A 14,573-nucleotide genomic window follows, 5' to 3' on the forward strand; every position below is an offset into this window, starting at 1 on the left:
CAGGCAGTGAGTTTAGTTTAGAGAGGTTATCATTTGCTTATTTCTGCCCAGAGAGTCTAAATTTTATCATTAGATCAAATTAGACATCTGCCTCTTGAGCTGAATTGCTTTGTCTGCCAGTGGACTGATTGCATCATGTTCTAGTGTACATTAAGGAACTGTGTAGGAGAAATATTGTTCTGAAACATATTGTATTAATTGTAGGGCAATTGTTGGGGTGTTTTTTTTTTAATTTTTTAAATTCATTTTAGAGAGGAGAGGGAGAGACAGAGGGAGAGAGAGAGAGGAGGGACAGAGAGAGAGAAGGGGGGAGGAGCTGGAAGCATCAACTCCCATATGTGCCTTGACCAGGCAAGCCCAGGGTTTCGAACCGGGGACCTCAGCATTTCCAGGTCGACGCTTTATCCACTGCGCCACCACAGGTCAGGCTGTTGGGGGTTTTGTTATAAAAAAATGAAATACTGTTCTTTCTTTTCATTGAGAGACCTGTTTTGAGTAGAATGTATTTTTATGTTTTATGTTTTTCCTTTAGTTTAATATATCTGCTGTGGTTTAATAGAAAGAGCTACTTGGAGTGAGAGCTACTTGGAGTCAGGTACATTGGCTGTGTTTCTTTGCCAAATTCACCTTGTTTCACATTTTACCTGGCCTAAAGGACACACCCAAGAAATGATAAACAGCTTTCCTGCTTTTACCCCCACAACTTCCTCCACTTCACTTCCTTGGTCAGATCACTTCCCTTTTCTGTGACCTTCATTTCCCCCAGTTACACAGTAGATATGATAATTACCGTCCTTGTCTACTTCAGAGAGTCTGTATGGAGATGAAATGACAAGGTACTTCCTAAGTGGTAGATGCTGCTCAAGTTACCACAGACAGTACTTAGAATATACTTGGGGGCAAAGAAGGAGAGAGGAACCATTACTAATAGTGCATTAACTTCTGTTAAGTGCACCTTCAGAAGTTATTTATCTCACCTGACCAGGTGGTGATGCAGTGGATAGAGTGTCGGACTGGGACACGGAGGACCCAAGTTCGAAACCCTGAGGTTGCTGGCTTGCACGCAAGCTCACCAGTTTGAGTGTGGGGTCGCTGGCTAGAGCCCAAAGATTGCTGGCTTGAGCAGGGGGGTCACTGGCTCAGCTGGAGCCCCCTGGTCACGGCACATATGAGAAAGCAATCAGTGAACGACTAAGGAGCTACAGTGAAGATTTGATGCTTCTCATCTCTCTCTCTTACTGTCTGTCTGTCCTTGGGCTCATTGGTCTTTTCTTGGTATGCTCTTTTTGGGTAGTTTTTATTGCTGTATGTTTACTAATGCTTCTTCTGTGTTGTTTAATCTACCATTAATCTTGTTCAGTGTAATTTTTCATTTTATACATTATAGCTTACTACAGTTGTAGACTTCTAATTTCTTTTTTTTATATCTTCTATCTTTCTACATAATAATTTTGGACATGTGGAATACAATTGTACTAACTGTTGTAATGACCTGTCCACTAATTTTAACTTCTTTTTCACTTCTGGATTGATTTTGATTGATTTATCTCTTCAATGTGGGTCATGTATTCCTGATTCTTTGCTTGTTGGGTAATATTTTATTGGTTGCCAGACACTAAATTTTACAGTGTTGGGTTCTGAGTTATTACTGATTCCTATAAATATTTTTGAACTTTGTTCTATTAATTAGCAGTAGGACTTTAATTTTTCATGTGGCCATGCGGGGGTAGCTCAGTTGGTTAGAGTGTCTTTCCTAAATGTCAGGGTTGTGGGTTTGACCCTTGGGCACATATAGGAATCACCCAGTGAATGTGTGAATATGTGGAACAACAAATTGTTTCTCTCTCCCCTTTCTTCTCTCTAAAATCAATAAACAAAAATTTAAAAAAAAATTTCATGTGTTTGGATGGCAAGTCACATTTTTGTGTGTGTGCGTGACAGAGAGACAGCTATAGGGACAGACGGACAGGAATGGAGAGAAATGAGAAGCATCAATTTTTCGTCACAGCTCCATAGTTGATCATTGATTGCTTTCTATATGTGCCTTGACTGGGGGGCTACAGCAGAGCGAATGAACCGTTTCTCAAGCCAGTGACCTCACGCTCAAGCTGGTGAGCCTGCACTCAAGCCAGTGACCTTGGGGTTTCGAACTTAGGTCCTCTGTGTCCTGGTCCAATGCTCTATCCAGTATGCCACCACCTGTTCAGGTGTGACATTCTTTTTTTCTTTTTTTTTAAATTTTTTATTTATTCATTTTAGAGAGGAGAGGGAGAGACAGAGAGAGAGAAGAGGGGGAGGAGCTGGAAGCATCAACTCCTATATGTGCCTTGACCAGGCAAGCCCAGGGTTTCGAACCGGCGACCTCAGCATTTCCAGGTCGACGCTTTATCCACTGCGCCACCACAGGTCAGGCCTTTTTTTTTTTTTTTTAAACAAATTTCTAACGTCCCTGACAGTCTGAAGTCACCAAAAAACCCCCAGTTATCTGTGATTCCTGAATATTGTTTTGTTTTCATTTCCCCCTTGTGCCTTGGCAGATTATTTTGGCAAGTAGAAGGGATAGCGTTTTTGAATTTCCTGTGTTCTAAGGTTTTATTTATTTATTTATGTAAAGATTTTATTTATTGATTTTAGAGAGAGGAGAGAGAAATAGAATGGAAGGGAGGAGCAGGGGGCATCAGCTCATGGTAGTTGGTTCGTGTATGTGCCTTGACTGGGCAAATCCTGGGTTTCAAATCAGTGACCTCAGCATTCTAGGTTGACGCCTTATCCACTGCTCTACCACAGGTCATGTATATGGTTTTAAAAATTGAATTTAAAATTTGGTTTGTAACTAATATACTAATACCTACTTAGTTTGTTCAATACCTACTAGCAATCACATAGGTCTTTAAAATAGTTAAGAATCTTTTTTTTCCATTTTTATTTATTGATTTTATTTTTATTTTTTTTAAAATATCATTTTTCCAAAGTATTGTCTTTTTTAAGTAACAATTACTTTGTGTTTTTTTTATTTTATTTTAATTTTTATTTAATTTTTTACAGAGACAGAGAGTCAGAGAGAGGGATAGACAGGGACGGAGAGATGAGAAGCATCAATCATTAGGTTTTTTTTTTTTCCTTTTTGTATTTTTCTGAAGCTGGAAATGGGGAGAGACAGTCAGACAGACTCCCGCATGCGCCCGACTGGGATCCACCCGGCACACCCACCAGGGGCGATGCTCTGCCCCTACAGGGCGTCACCCTGCCTCTACCAGAGCCACTCCAGCGCCTGGGGCAGCGCCCGGGCCATCTCTGCTCCAGTGGAGCCTTGGCTGCGGGAGGGGAAGAGAGAGACAGAGAGGAAGGAGGGTGTGGGGGTGGAGAAGCAAATGGGCGCTTCTCCTATGTGCCCTGGCCAGGAATCGAACCCGGGTCCCCTGCACTCCAGGCCGACGCTCTACCGCTGAGCCAACCGGCCAGGGCCAATCATTAGTTTTTCGTTGTGCGTTGCAACACCTTAATTGTTCATTGATTGCTTTCTCATATGTGCCTTGACCGTGGGCCTTCAGCAGACTGAGTAAACCAGCAACCTTGGGTTCAAGCTGGTGAGCTTTTTGCTCAAACACGACGACCCCTCGCTCAAGCTGGTGACCTCGGGGTTTCGAACCTGAGTCTTCTGCATCCCAGACTGACGCTCTATCCACTGCGCCACCGCCTGGTCAGGCTATTTATTGATTTTAGCGAGACAGAAGAAGGGAGATAGGTAGGTAGATAGACAGACAGACAGACAGGAACACCAATCTGTTCCTGTATGTGCTCTGACTTGGGATTGAACCAGCAACCTCTGCACTTTGGGACGATGCTCTAACCAACTGAGCTATCTCGCCAGGGTTAGTTAAGAATCTTTACATAGCATGACTTTAACAAATCTGTTTAATGTTATGCTTGTTCTGACCTACATGCAAGAAACTTGAGTTGGAAGGAATCAAGGGGAACAACTTTAATTCAGTTTGGCCTTGAGCTTTATTTATTCCAGAAGCATCTTTTAAAACAGTATTACCAATATATAACATTGTTTTTTATATCTGTTAGCTTAAAAGTGCTGAGCATATTGTTTAACAAGACTTTATATGAGTTTGTGCTACATAGGAAGAAAATGACATTTTAAAAACAGTAGGACTGTTGGACTGACCAATGGTGGTGCAGTGGATAAAGTGTCAATCTGGAAACGCTGAGGTTGCCGGTTCAAAACCCTGGGCTTGCCTGGTCAAGGCATGTATGGGAGTTGATACTTCCAGCTCCTCCCCCTTCTCTCTCTCTTTCTCTCTCTCTCTCTCTTTCTCTCTCTCTCTCATCGATGAATAAATAAAAACAGTAGGACTAGAGTCTATAGGACATTTAACTTTTGGCTGAACAGAATCTTGAGACTACTCTGCCAGGAGAAAATGATTACAGTAATTTTTTACAATCTTATTTCACAAACTTTTTTTTTTTTTTGGTATTTTTTCGAAATGAGAAGTGTGGAGGCAGTCAGACAGGCTCCTGCATGCGCCCCACCAGGATCCACCCTGCATGTCCACTATGGAGCGATGCTCTCCCCATCTGGGTCGTTGCTCCATTGCGGCTGGAGACATTCTAGTGCCTGAGGTGGAGGCCATGGAGCCTTGACTGCTGGAGGGGAAGAGAGAGCCAGAGAGAAAGGAGAGGGGGGAAAGGTGGGAAGCAGATAGGTGCTTCTCCTATGTGTCCTGACTGGGAATTGAATCCTGGACTTCCACACACTGGGCCGACGCTCTACCGCTGAACCAACCAGCCAGGGCACAAACATATTTTCTATTCTGTAGCTTTATAAAATTTTTTAATGTTTTAATCTATTCTGTATCTTTTATTAACTTGTATCTCAGTTCCATCTCTTCATAACTATTGACTGAACACCTAGTGTCTGTGCACAATGGGCAGAGTATGGAAGGAGCCACATTACCCTCTCTCGGGAGCTTAGTTCTAGAACAGGAGACAGGTAATAAACACTACTAGAATGTGAGCTAACTGATGAGAAGACTGGGGGCAAGATAAGGAAATAGATTATGATGGCAGCAAGGATCTGTTTTAGATGGAGCGAGGTCGGCTTCTCCAAGGAGGTGACATTGACCAGAGATGTCTGTGTGTGTCTGGGGGAGAGCATTTGGGCAGTGGAGACATACCTCAGTGCACATGGTGTCTTGTTGTCCATTGGGGCAGGTGCTGACAGGAGCAGGTCTCATGGGCGAGGTGTCTGGAAGTGAGACCCCCATGGGCTGGGAACGGGATGGGGAAGCGGAGCAGATGGTGTTTTCCTCAGTTTCCCTATACCTGCCCGATGCCTGACGGTGGGTGATAGAGGCATGAATTGGAATATTATTATTATTATTATTGTGGAGCCCATCTAATGACAAATTATTGTTATTAGTAGTAGTGTCATAATTAAATAGTCATTAAACTACAGTAATAGTCTGACTGATGATGGCACAGTGGATAAAGCGTTAGTGTGGAATGCTGAGGTTGCTGGTTCAAGACCCTGGGGTCAAAGGTCTCTGGCATGAAAAGCCTAAGGTCACTCTGCCTTGAGCAAGGGGACACTGGCATGACCCTAGTCAAGGCATAGATGAGAAGCTTAATGTTCAACTAAAGTGATGCAAGTACAAGTTGATGCTTTTTACCCTCTCTCTCCTTCCTATCTCTCTCACATTTTCTTTCTCTCAAAAAATTTATAGTATTAAGCTGTTGTTTTTATTGAGTACTATGTGAGAAGTATTACTATCATCCCATTTTGCAGATGAGAAAACCATGAGAGATGTTAAGAGCACATAGCCAGAGCGGTGGTGTGTACATATACCTCCCTTTTTTTTTATTTTTATTTATTCATTTTAGAGATGAGAGAGAGAGAAGAGGGGAGGAGCAGGAAGTATCAACTCCCATATGTGCCCTGACCCAGCAAGCCCAGGGTTTTTTGTTTGTTTGTTTGTTTGTTTGTTTGTTTACAGAGACAGAGAGAGAGTCAGAGAGAGGGATAGACAGGGACAGACAGGAACAAAGAGAGATGAGAAGCATCAATCATTAGTTTTTCATTGCTCATTGCAACACCTTAGTTGTTCATTGATTGCTTTCTCATACATGCCTTGACTGCGGGCATTCAGCAGACTGAGTAATAATCCCTTGCTGGGGCCAGCGACCTTGGGTCCAAGCCGGTGAGCTCTGCTCAAACCAGATGAGCCCACGCTCAAGCCGCGACGTCGGGGTCTCGAACCTGGGTCCTCGGCATCCCAGTCCGACGCTCTATCCACTGCGCCACCGCCTGGTCAGGCCATATACCTCCCTTGAAAAGTGAATTGTTGTTCATAGTGATGCTCATCTTCTCCCCGTTAACACATCTTGGAGATGTTCACTATCAGCACACATAAATCCATTTATTCTAACAGTCTCAGCTATTTCATTTTATAAATGCACAGTAATTTATTCACTGTTACATTGTGAATATCTGTTTCCACTGTTAGGATTGTTTCAGTTAAGATTCTTGCATTCCAGGTTTGGGCTCTATGAAGTATATCTGTAGTCATATTTTCAGAAGTGCAGTTGTCTGCTCCAAGGATATTTGCACTTGCAGTTTTCATAGCTGTGTTCAGTTACTCTGCTAAGAAGTCATAGCAGTTTATGTTCCCATCAACTCTATGCTTCCGTATAAGGAAGTGTTCACATGTAACACAAGGGTAATAATAGTACTTATCTTCACAGTTATGGTGAGGATGAACAAACTAAGTGTATGAAAGGTGTCTAGTAAGCTGTCAGTAAAGGGCTGTTATATATTCCTAATATAATTATTATCCATATTTCTGATTTTTATTACCAGAAATACTATAAGCCTAGGAACTGTTTCAGGAGGTTGGAACATTATACAGTTGACCATAGCAATATATGCCCCTCAAATACTGTCACTTAGTATCAGAACATGTTAGCTCTGCATCGAGGCTTTGGGAGCTCCAGGGCCCTGGGAGCATGAGGCTGATGTTAGGGGATCGAGCCCACAGGGACTTCTGCTAGGACTGCGCTGCCTGCAGGGATGGGGTTCAGTAGGTGTTGACTTCAGTGCGTGTCTCCGCAGCACCCCAGAATAGCAGCTTCCCATGTTAACACAGGAAGAAGGAGGTCAGTCACTTGGGAGGGACCTGTAGAGTGTTCCATCCTGAACCGTTCATTCTCCATTCTCCTACTCTGCAAGGCTTCATTTAATTTGCATTATGGATTGACTTATTGAGAAGGATTTAGGGAGCTTGTTACCTAAACAATGGTTTTTCTCATCTGTGCAGTACTGCTTGGAATTCCTCGCAGTGTTAAGAGAACAAACCGGTTGTCAGCCCTGAGTGATCCAGTCACGTGCCTGCCCTTGGCTCTAGTGGTCATCACAGAATGAAGCCGCCGTGAGGGCCAAAGGAGACAATATTGTACAGATATTTTGAAAATGCAAATGCTAAAGAAAAACATACACCTACACAAAAACTTACACAAATGTTTTCTATTGCTGAAAAGTGGCAACAACCCAGATGTCCATCAGCTAGCTGGTGGATGGATGGATAAAAGGTCTTGTGTTCCTGCAATGAAACATTATGTGGCAGTAATAAAGGATGAAGTGCTGATACATGCTGCATGTGGGTGAACTTGGAAAATGTTGTGCTGAGTGAAAGAAAAAGAGGCTGGAGGTGGGGGGGCGGGGGCGGGACAATGGGCATGTGTGGAGGGTTTCTTCCAGGGTTTTAAAATTGGGTTGTGGTGATGATTGCATATCCCTCTGAATATGCTAAGATCACTAAATTATACACTTAAATGGATGAATTCCATGATTTGTGAGTATATATCAATAAAGCTATAAAAATGCAAATACATTAGGATTTTTTGTCTCACCAAAAAGGAGTCATTTGTCAACTTTGGTATAGTGCTGGGTATTAGGGATATAGTGTCAGGCTGCAAGTCTGTTTTGCTGCTCAAAATAAGTGGTTCTGTATTAAGTTGGTGACATTCTCCGAACTCCCTTTTCTCATCTGCTGAAGGAGCAGTAGTCAGAACAGTCTTGTTTAACTGCATGTGGTGGTGTGGGGCCACGGCGAGAGAACATGTGAGGACGTATGGGCATGTTTGCTAGCGTGTGTGCTTCCCTTGCCTCCTTTTCCAGGGTGTAGTCAAGGGAGGACCCAGCGTAAAGAGGGAACGTCACAGGAAGGCCACCAAGAGCTATGATTACTAACTATTCCTACTGTCTATTTTCTTTTTAATAAAGCTCTGTGCAGAGATATTTTTGTCTGTTACAGCTGTACATGTTTGTAGCCTAGCAAGAACTTTGTGGTTAAGCCATGCTAAGATTTAAGATTTAACCCTTTGAGTAGTGAGTTTTTTGTTAACTCTGAGTGAGGATGTACACGAACGTTCGTACTACTCAAAGGGTTAAGAATATTTTAGTTACCAAGTGTCAACCTTGTTCCCAGATGATACTATTAATCCAGTTTGCTGTATACAGCTTCAGGCAAGACTGAGTGTCTACTTCAGCAGGAAGGGATGTGATGTTAATCTACCCATCTTTAGGAGAACTAGATGACCCCACCACCCAGATACCCCTTATTTCAGTTTGCTGAGCATTGTCCAGGTGGCTGAAGCATGAGTGCTTTGACAGTATAACTACTAGGATTGTCGCTGACCTGCTGAGCCTGGGATATATCATAGAATGTGCCCTGTTTTCTACAGGGGGTATTTGAGTGATTGTTTTCGAAAGCTGGGAATTGCATACTTCAGGGCACTGTTTTTTATTTTCCAACTTTTAGCCAAGGGTTGAGGGTATGAATTTTCTTTGTCTTTAATTTCTAGGTGGCAGTGATAACATTTTGAGAGACTGACTAAGTCATTGAACTTATTCAGAGGTCTTCAATGAGTCAGGCACTGTAGGCATTGGGAAATCAAAGATTAAGAACAGGCCTCCCCTCAGGGCCTCAGGGCCTGTTGGCTATTCAGGTCAGAGGACCATCCCAAGGATTACTTTCATTCCACTCACCCAAGTTACTTTTTTTTTTTTTTTTTTTTTTTTTTTTTATCACTTCTGTTTTATAAAAATCAAGCGAGCAGTTCTTTAAAGGACATACTAGTTTTTCTTGGTGAATCAATTCCATTCTGTTTCATAATGCACTTAGGGGAGGAGTAGAGTCCTCATGCAGCCAGTGCAGGTTTTGCCGACTACAGCTATGGAAGATTGCCAGTACTTTTTCAAAAATGAGTTATTTGTATGTTATTTCAGCTCTTGGGGTTGTTGACCCCAGATTTCACTGTACTGTGAAAAATAACATGACGTCATCTTTATTCTCAGTAAAAATTAAGGCTGCATGACATTTACAAGAATGGGTGTACAAATTACATGTTATGTCATGTACATTATTTTTCCCTGAAGGGGCATGTGGTTTGTGCTTTTTAAACTCAGGTAATCAGAACACTTGTAGCTATAATCTAAGTTTCATCTTCAGAGGTGTTTTAAGGTTAGAAATTATATATATTAAGCATAGTGAGAGTGATTACTGAATGGTTTGGAGTTCATTCTTTTTCTAACTTCTAGTAAAAGGGCACTTATTCTTTTTTTTTTTTAAGCTGATAAGAATAGATACTACACTTGATCTTAGTAGCCAAAAGACTGAGAAGCAATCCCTTCTTCTTTTTCTTTTTTTTTAGTGAGTGGAGAAAAGGCAGACACAGACTCCCACATGTGCCCCAACCACTATCCACCTGGCAAGCCCACTAAGGGGTGATGCTCTGCTCATCTGGGACATTGCTCTGTTGCTCAGCAACTGAGCTCTTCTTAGTGTCTGAGGTAGAGACCATGGAGCCATCCTCAGCACCTGTGGCCAATTCACTCCAGTTGAGCCATGGCTGCAGAAGGGGGAGAGCAAGAGAGAGAGAGAGAAAGAAAAGATAAGAGTATTCTCTTTTTTAATATGTGTTTAACGCTATACATTTCTCTGGAAGTAGTTCTTTACTGAACCCGACAGTTTTCAACTGTAATATTTTCATTATGAAAATGTTTAAATTTTTACTATGATTTTATTTTTGGCACAACTTTTAAAAGTGTGCTTTAAAATTTCCAAATATGTTTTTTTAAAAAAATATTTGTTATTGATTTGTTTTAATTGTATTGTGACTAGAGAAATGGATTGTTTGCTACTGATTCTGATTCTCTGGAATTGGTTGAGATTTTCCTTATTTCCATCCAGATATGAGGTGTGTGTTTACAAATGTTCCCTGTAGTCTAGAGAAGAATATGTATTCTTTATATTAATTGTTTTTGGAAAGCAGGGAGGTGCAAGGTTCTATATACTTAAAAAAATTTTTTTTAATTTATTGGTATTTAGAGAGAGGAAGAAAAGAGAGAAGGAGAAACATCCATGTGTATTGTTTTTTTGTTTGTTTTTACAGGAACAGAGAGAGAGTCATAGAGAGGGATAGATAGGGACAGACAGACAGGAATGGAGAGAGATGAGAAGCATCAATCATCAGTTTTTCATTGTGACACCTTAGTTCATTGATTGCTTTCTCATATGTACCTTTTTTTTTTTTGTATTTTTCTGAAGTTGGAAACGGGGAGGCAATCAGACAGACTCCCGCATGCGCCTGACCAGGATCCATGGCATGCCCACCAGGGGTTGATGCTCTGCCCATCCGGGGCGTCGCTCTGTTGCAACCAGAGCCATTCTAGCGCCTGAGGCAGAAGCCATAGAGCCATCCTCAGTGCCCGGGCCAACTTTGCTCCAGTGGAGCCTTGGCTGCGGGAGGAGAAGAGAGAGACAGAGAGGAAGGAGAGGGGGAGGGGTGAAGAAGCAGATGGGCGCTTCTCCTGTGTGCCCTGGCCAGGAATCGAACCCGGGACTCCTGCACGTCAGGCCGACACTCGACCACTGAGCCAACCGGCCAGGGCTGTTTTTATGTTTTACGGGTTTATTTGTATATGTGTGTTTGTGTGTGTCTGCTGGAACAAATGTGCCTTAAAGCTTAAAGTAACAGGAATTTTTCTATCACGATTCCAGAGGCCAGAATTCTGAAATCAGTATCCGTGAGTCAAAATCATGGTGTTGCCAGGATGTACTTCTGCTGGAGGTTCTAGAGGAGAGTGTTTCCTTCCTCTCCAGCTTCTTACGGCTGCCGGTGTTCTTTTGCTTGTGGCTGCATTGCTCCAGTTCCTATGTTCTGGTCAGATCGCCCTCTTTTCTTATATCTCTGTGGTTGGAAGAGGACAGTGCCCTCTGCCTCCTTTTATTTTTTAAATTTTTATTGACTTTTAGAGAAGGGGGGAGAGAGAGAGGGAGGGAGGGAAAAGGGGGAGACGCGGGAAGCTTCAACTCGTAGTAGTTGCTCTCTGTATGTGCCTTGACTGGGCAAACCCAGGGATTTGAACCAGCGACCTCAGCATTCCAGGTCAACGTGTCATCCACTGCGCCACCACAGATGTCAGGCCCTCTGCCTCCTTTTAATAAGGATACTGGTGATAGTATTTGGGGTCCACCTAGATCAGCCAGGATGATCACACTATCCTCAAAGTCTGTTCCATGAAAAGTAACATTTACAGATTGCAGGGGGTAAGACTCATCTTGGTGATCATTATTCAGCCTTCTATACAGTGGGTATAAATGTCTCTCTTAACTGGCATAGTTTAGTACAGTTGCAGTTATTGTGATTTTGATAAATTTTTACTTTTTCTAAATATCTTTTTTTTTTTTTTTTTTAAACACGAGAGGAAGGGAGAACATGAGACTCCCGTATGCGCCACCACAGGCCAGGCAATGAACTTATACTTTTATACATTTTATGGTTATTCTGTGTTCTGTATTGTAATTTTAATATTTGAAGTCTCAGAGGGCCAAGACCTGTGGTTTATTGTTTCAGATGACTGTCAGTCATGGAAACTGTTTTCGGCTTTGTTGAATTTTTGACTTGGACCTCGTATTACTTGATGTCTATCTGTGGGAAAACCCGGGAGTCAGCATTCCCTCTGGCTGTTTTCTTCCTGAGATGACTGTATTTATTTCCACTGTGAGCCGGGTCACTGCCTGCCTGATACTGTTTTTACTCCTTAAGGAGTTCCAGTTCACCAGCTCCTTCTTGCTTTGCCTCCAGCAATGCTGATTTTTGGCATTTGACTTCTGATAGTATCACTTTATGTGAGTATTTCCATTAAGAGTTCTAGTTTGATTCTCATGGTTTTGCGTTCTTTTTTTGTTTAGCCCATGGAAGGCTCATGTATTTCTTATATGCAGAATAACAGGTTTTTATGGAAAATCTTATTTGAGTGGTGGGGCCCCTCAAATATTTGTCTTACTTGAGCTCTCCAAGTAGTATTTATTAGAGATAGAAATAGTGGTTGTGTATTGCCCTAACACTATGTGCCGGGCACTGTATGAAACACTTGACAAAAATTAACTCGTTTAATCTTAAACCAAGAAAGTAATCATTTCCATTTTACAGATGAAGAAACTGAAGCATAGAGAGTGAAGTGTTCCTAAGGTTACACTGGTTCTAAGTGGTGAACTGGGGTCAGAACTCAGGTGGCCCTAAGGACCTAACTAGCACTTTATTAATCAGTTAGCATTGAGAAGCTAATGGGATTTTGCTGAAGACCCAAGCCAGATTCTTTCTGTACCAATGTCAGCAGACAGATTTTAGAACTAGAAATAGGAGAGGGTGCATTCAAGTTCACTTTGATTAGACAGATGGCTGCTTGGCTTATCTTCCTGGCCTCACCCGGAGTTGTTTTCAAAACCACACCCAAGACTGTTTCAGTAAGCTACACTAGAATATTGGTTTAGGGATTGAATTAAAGTGAGAAACCACACTTATTAGTGTTACATGTATTGATACAGATAGAACACAGGAATTTTACTTGTCATGAGTTTATAATTGAAATTAAAATAATCTATTTTACCTTTTAATTGTGTAAACTTAACATTTTTGAAATGAATTTTGTAGCATGTTACTTTTATGTTCTCATCAGATATTAGATTATTAAAGTATTTCTTTATAGGGTATCCATTATATGTCAGACATTGTGCTAGATATTTTATTTTTAAAATGAAAAAATATTGATTATAGAAAGAGAGGAAAGGAGAGAGAGAAATATCAAATTGTTCTGAAACTGAAAATATTGGTGGTGTGCTGCCTGTCACCACGCAGCCAAAGTAAGTAGAGAATGGGAATGATTCTTTTTCTTTTTTTAAGAGAGAGAGAGAAAGGGAGAGAGATGAGAAACATTTATTCGTAGTTGCCTCACTTTATCTGTTCTTTTATTACTTCTCATACGTGCCTTGACGGGGAGGGGGGGGGGTTGTGGCTCCAGCTGAGCCAGTGACCTTGGGCTTCAAGCCAGCGAGCGACCCCACATTCAAACTGGTGAGTCTGCACTCAAGCCAGCGACCTTAGGGTTTTGAACTGGGACCTTCGGGTCCCAGGTCAAAAATCTATCCATGGCGCCAACACAGTTTGGGTGGGGATTGAATCTTTATGGGCACTTTATTCAGATGGCCAGAGATCTGAGAAGGTGAGGGGGTCACATACCCAAAGCCGACTTAACTGCTTCCTCATAGACAAAGCCAATCTTTGTATAAGGGAAAGAAAAGGGTAGGAAAGGGGTTTGGAATTCAAGGACAAGTCAATTAGATCACAGTCAGCGGGTGTTCTGTCCCTGGGGCACAACAGTGGATTGCCTGCAGATTTTGTCAACTCATGTAGGCCCGTTCAGGCACCCCAGTTCCTGGGACAGAGCTTTTGCTTGCATTAACCATTAAGCCTATTGATTATAACTAAAGCTGACATTATCAAGCTGAATTTCAGTTCCACTTATTTATGCCTTCATTGTTTGATTCTTGTATGTGCCCTGACTGGGGGTTGAACCTGCAACCTTAGCCTACCAGGACCCTAACCAGCTGAGCTCTCCAGCCTGGGTGTGCTGGCTATTTACATTTGTTATTTCAAATTCTCTCAACAACTTTGGAACATATGACTTGAATATATTTTATTACAAATGAGGAAGGAAATTGGGGTGCCAAAGATGACCGCACAGTCAGACAGGAGATTAGGAGTCAGTAGTGGGTGCTGCTAGTGCACAGTTGAGAGTCCTGGTGGGGACTGAAGAAACACACCTCTGTCTCTAGGGAGAAGGTGTTATTGGCGATGAGATAAGTAGAGAACATATCATTCATCAAAATAAATTCCAGGTGTATTAAGGAGAAGTGTTAAAATTATTGAGATTATGGAGAAAAAGCAAAGTAAAATGTTTATTAGAGATAATGTTTTAAAACTTTCTGGCTCCATTTTATTAAACATGTGCCTGTGAAGGAATGATAATATTTTCTGTGAAAGCAGAGCTCAAAGGAAAAGGTTTGCAGACCTAAATATGCAAAATGTTCAAGTATTTGCTCATTGAAAGAAAAATTATGGAATGTGAACTATAACAAAAGGTCAATACGTGTACTATTCAAATTTGTATGAATAAATGCAACAAGGTGTCAATAATGAGGTAGACATATTAATAGACCCCATGG

The 14,573-nt window shown here is 41.8% G+C and overlaps 1 protein-coding gene across 11 annotated transcripts in view; it reads left to right on the forward strand.

The window, feature by feature from the left end:
• The window catches only part of ADD1 (adducin 1), a 98,246-nt gene that overhangs the window by 12,386 nt on the left and 71,287 nt on the right, over nucleotides 1-14,573 (forward strand). Inside the window, exon 1 of one of the 11 annotated variants that reach the window (XM_066386842.1) lies at nucleotides 5,824-5,844. The exons of the other annotated variants lie outside the window; for them this stretch is intronic. The gene's annotated coding sequence lies outside the window, so the exon portion shown is untranslated. Of the gene's footprint in view, nucleotides 1-5,823; nucleotides 5,845-14,573 lie in introns of those variants that run through there. 11 annotated transcript variants of the gene reach the window in all.

The sequence above is a fragment of the Saccopteryx leptura genome, chromosome 5 (assembly GCF_036850995.1).
Source record: "Saccopteryx leptura isolate mSacLep1 chromosome 5, mSacLep1_pri_phased_curated, whole genome shotgun sequence".
Taxonomy (NCBI): domain Eukaryota; kingdom Metazoa; phylum Chordata; class Mammalia; order Chiroptera; family Emballonuridae; genus Saccopteryx; species Saccopteryx leptura.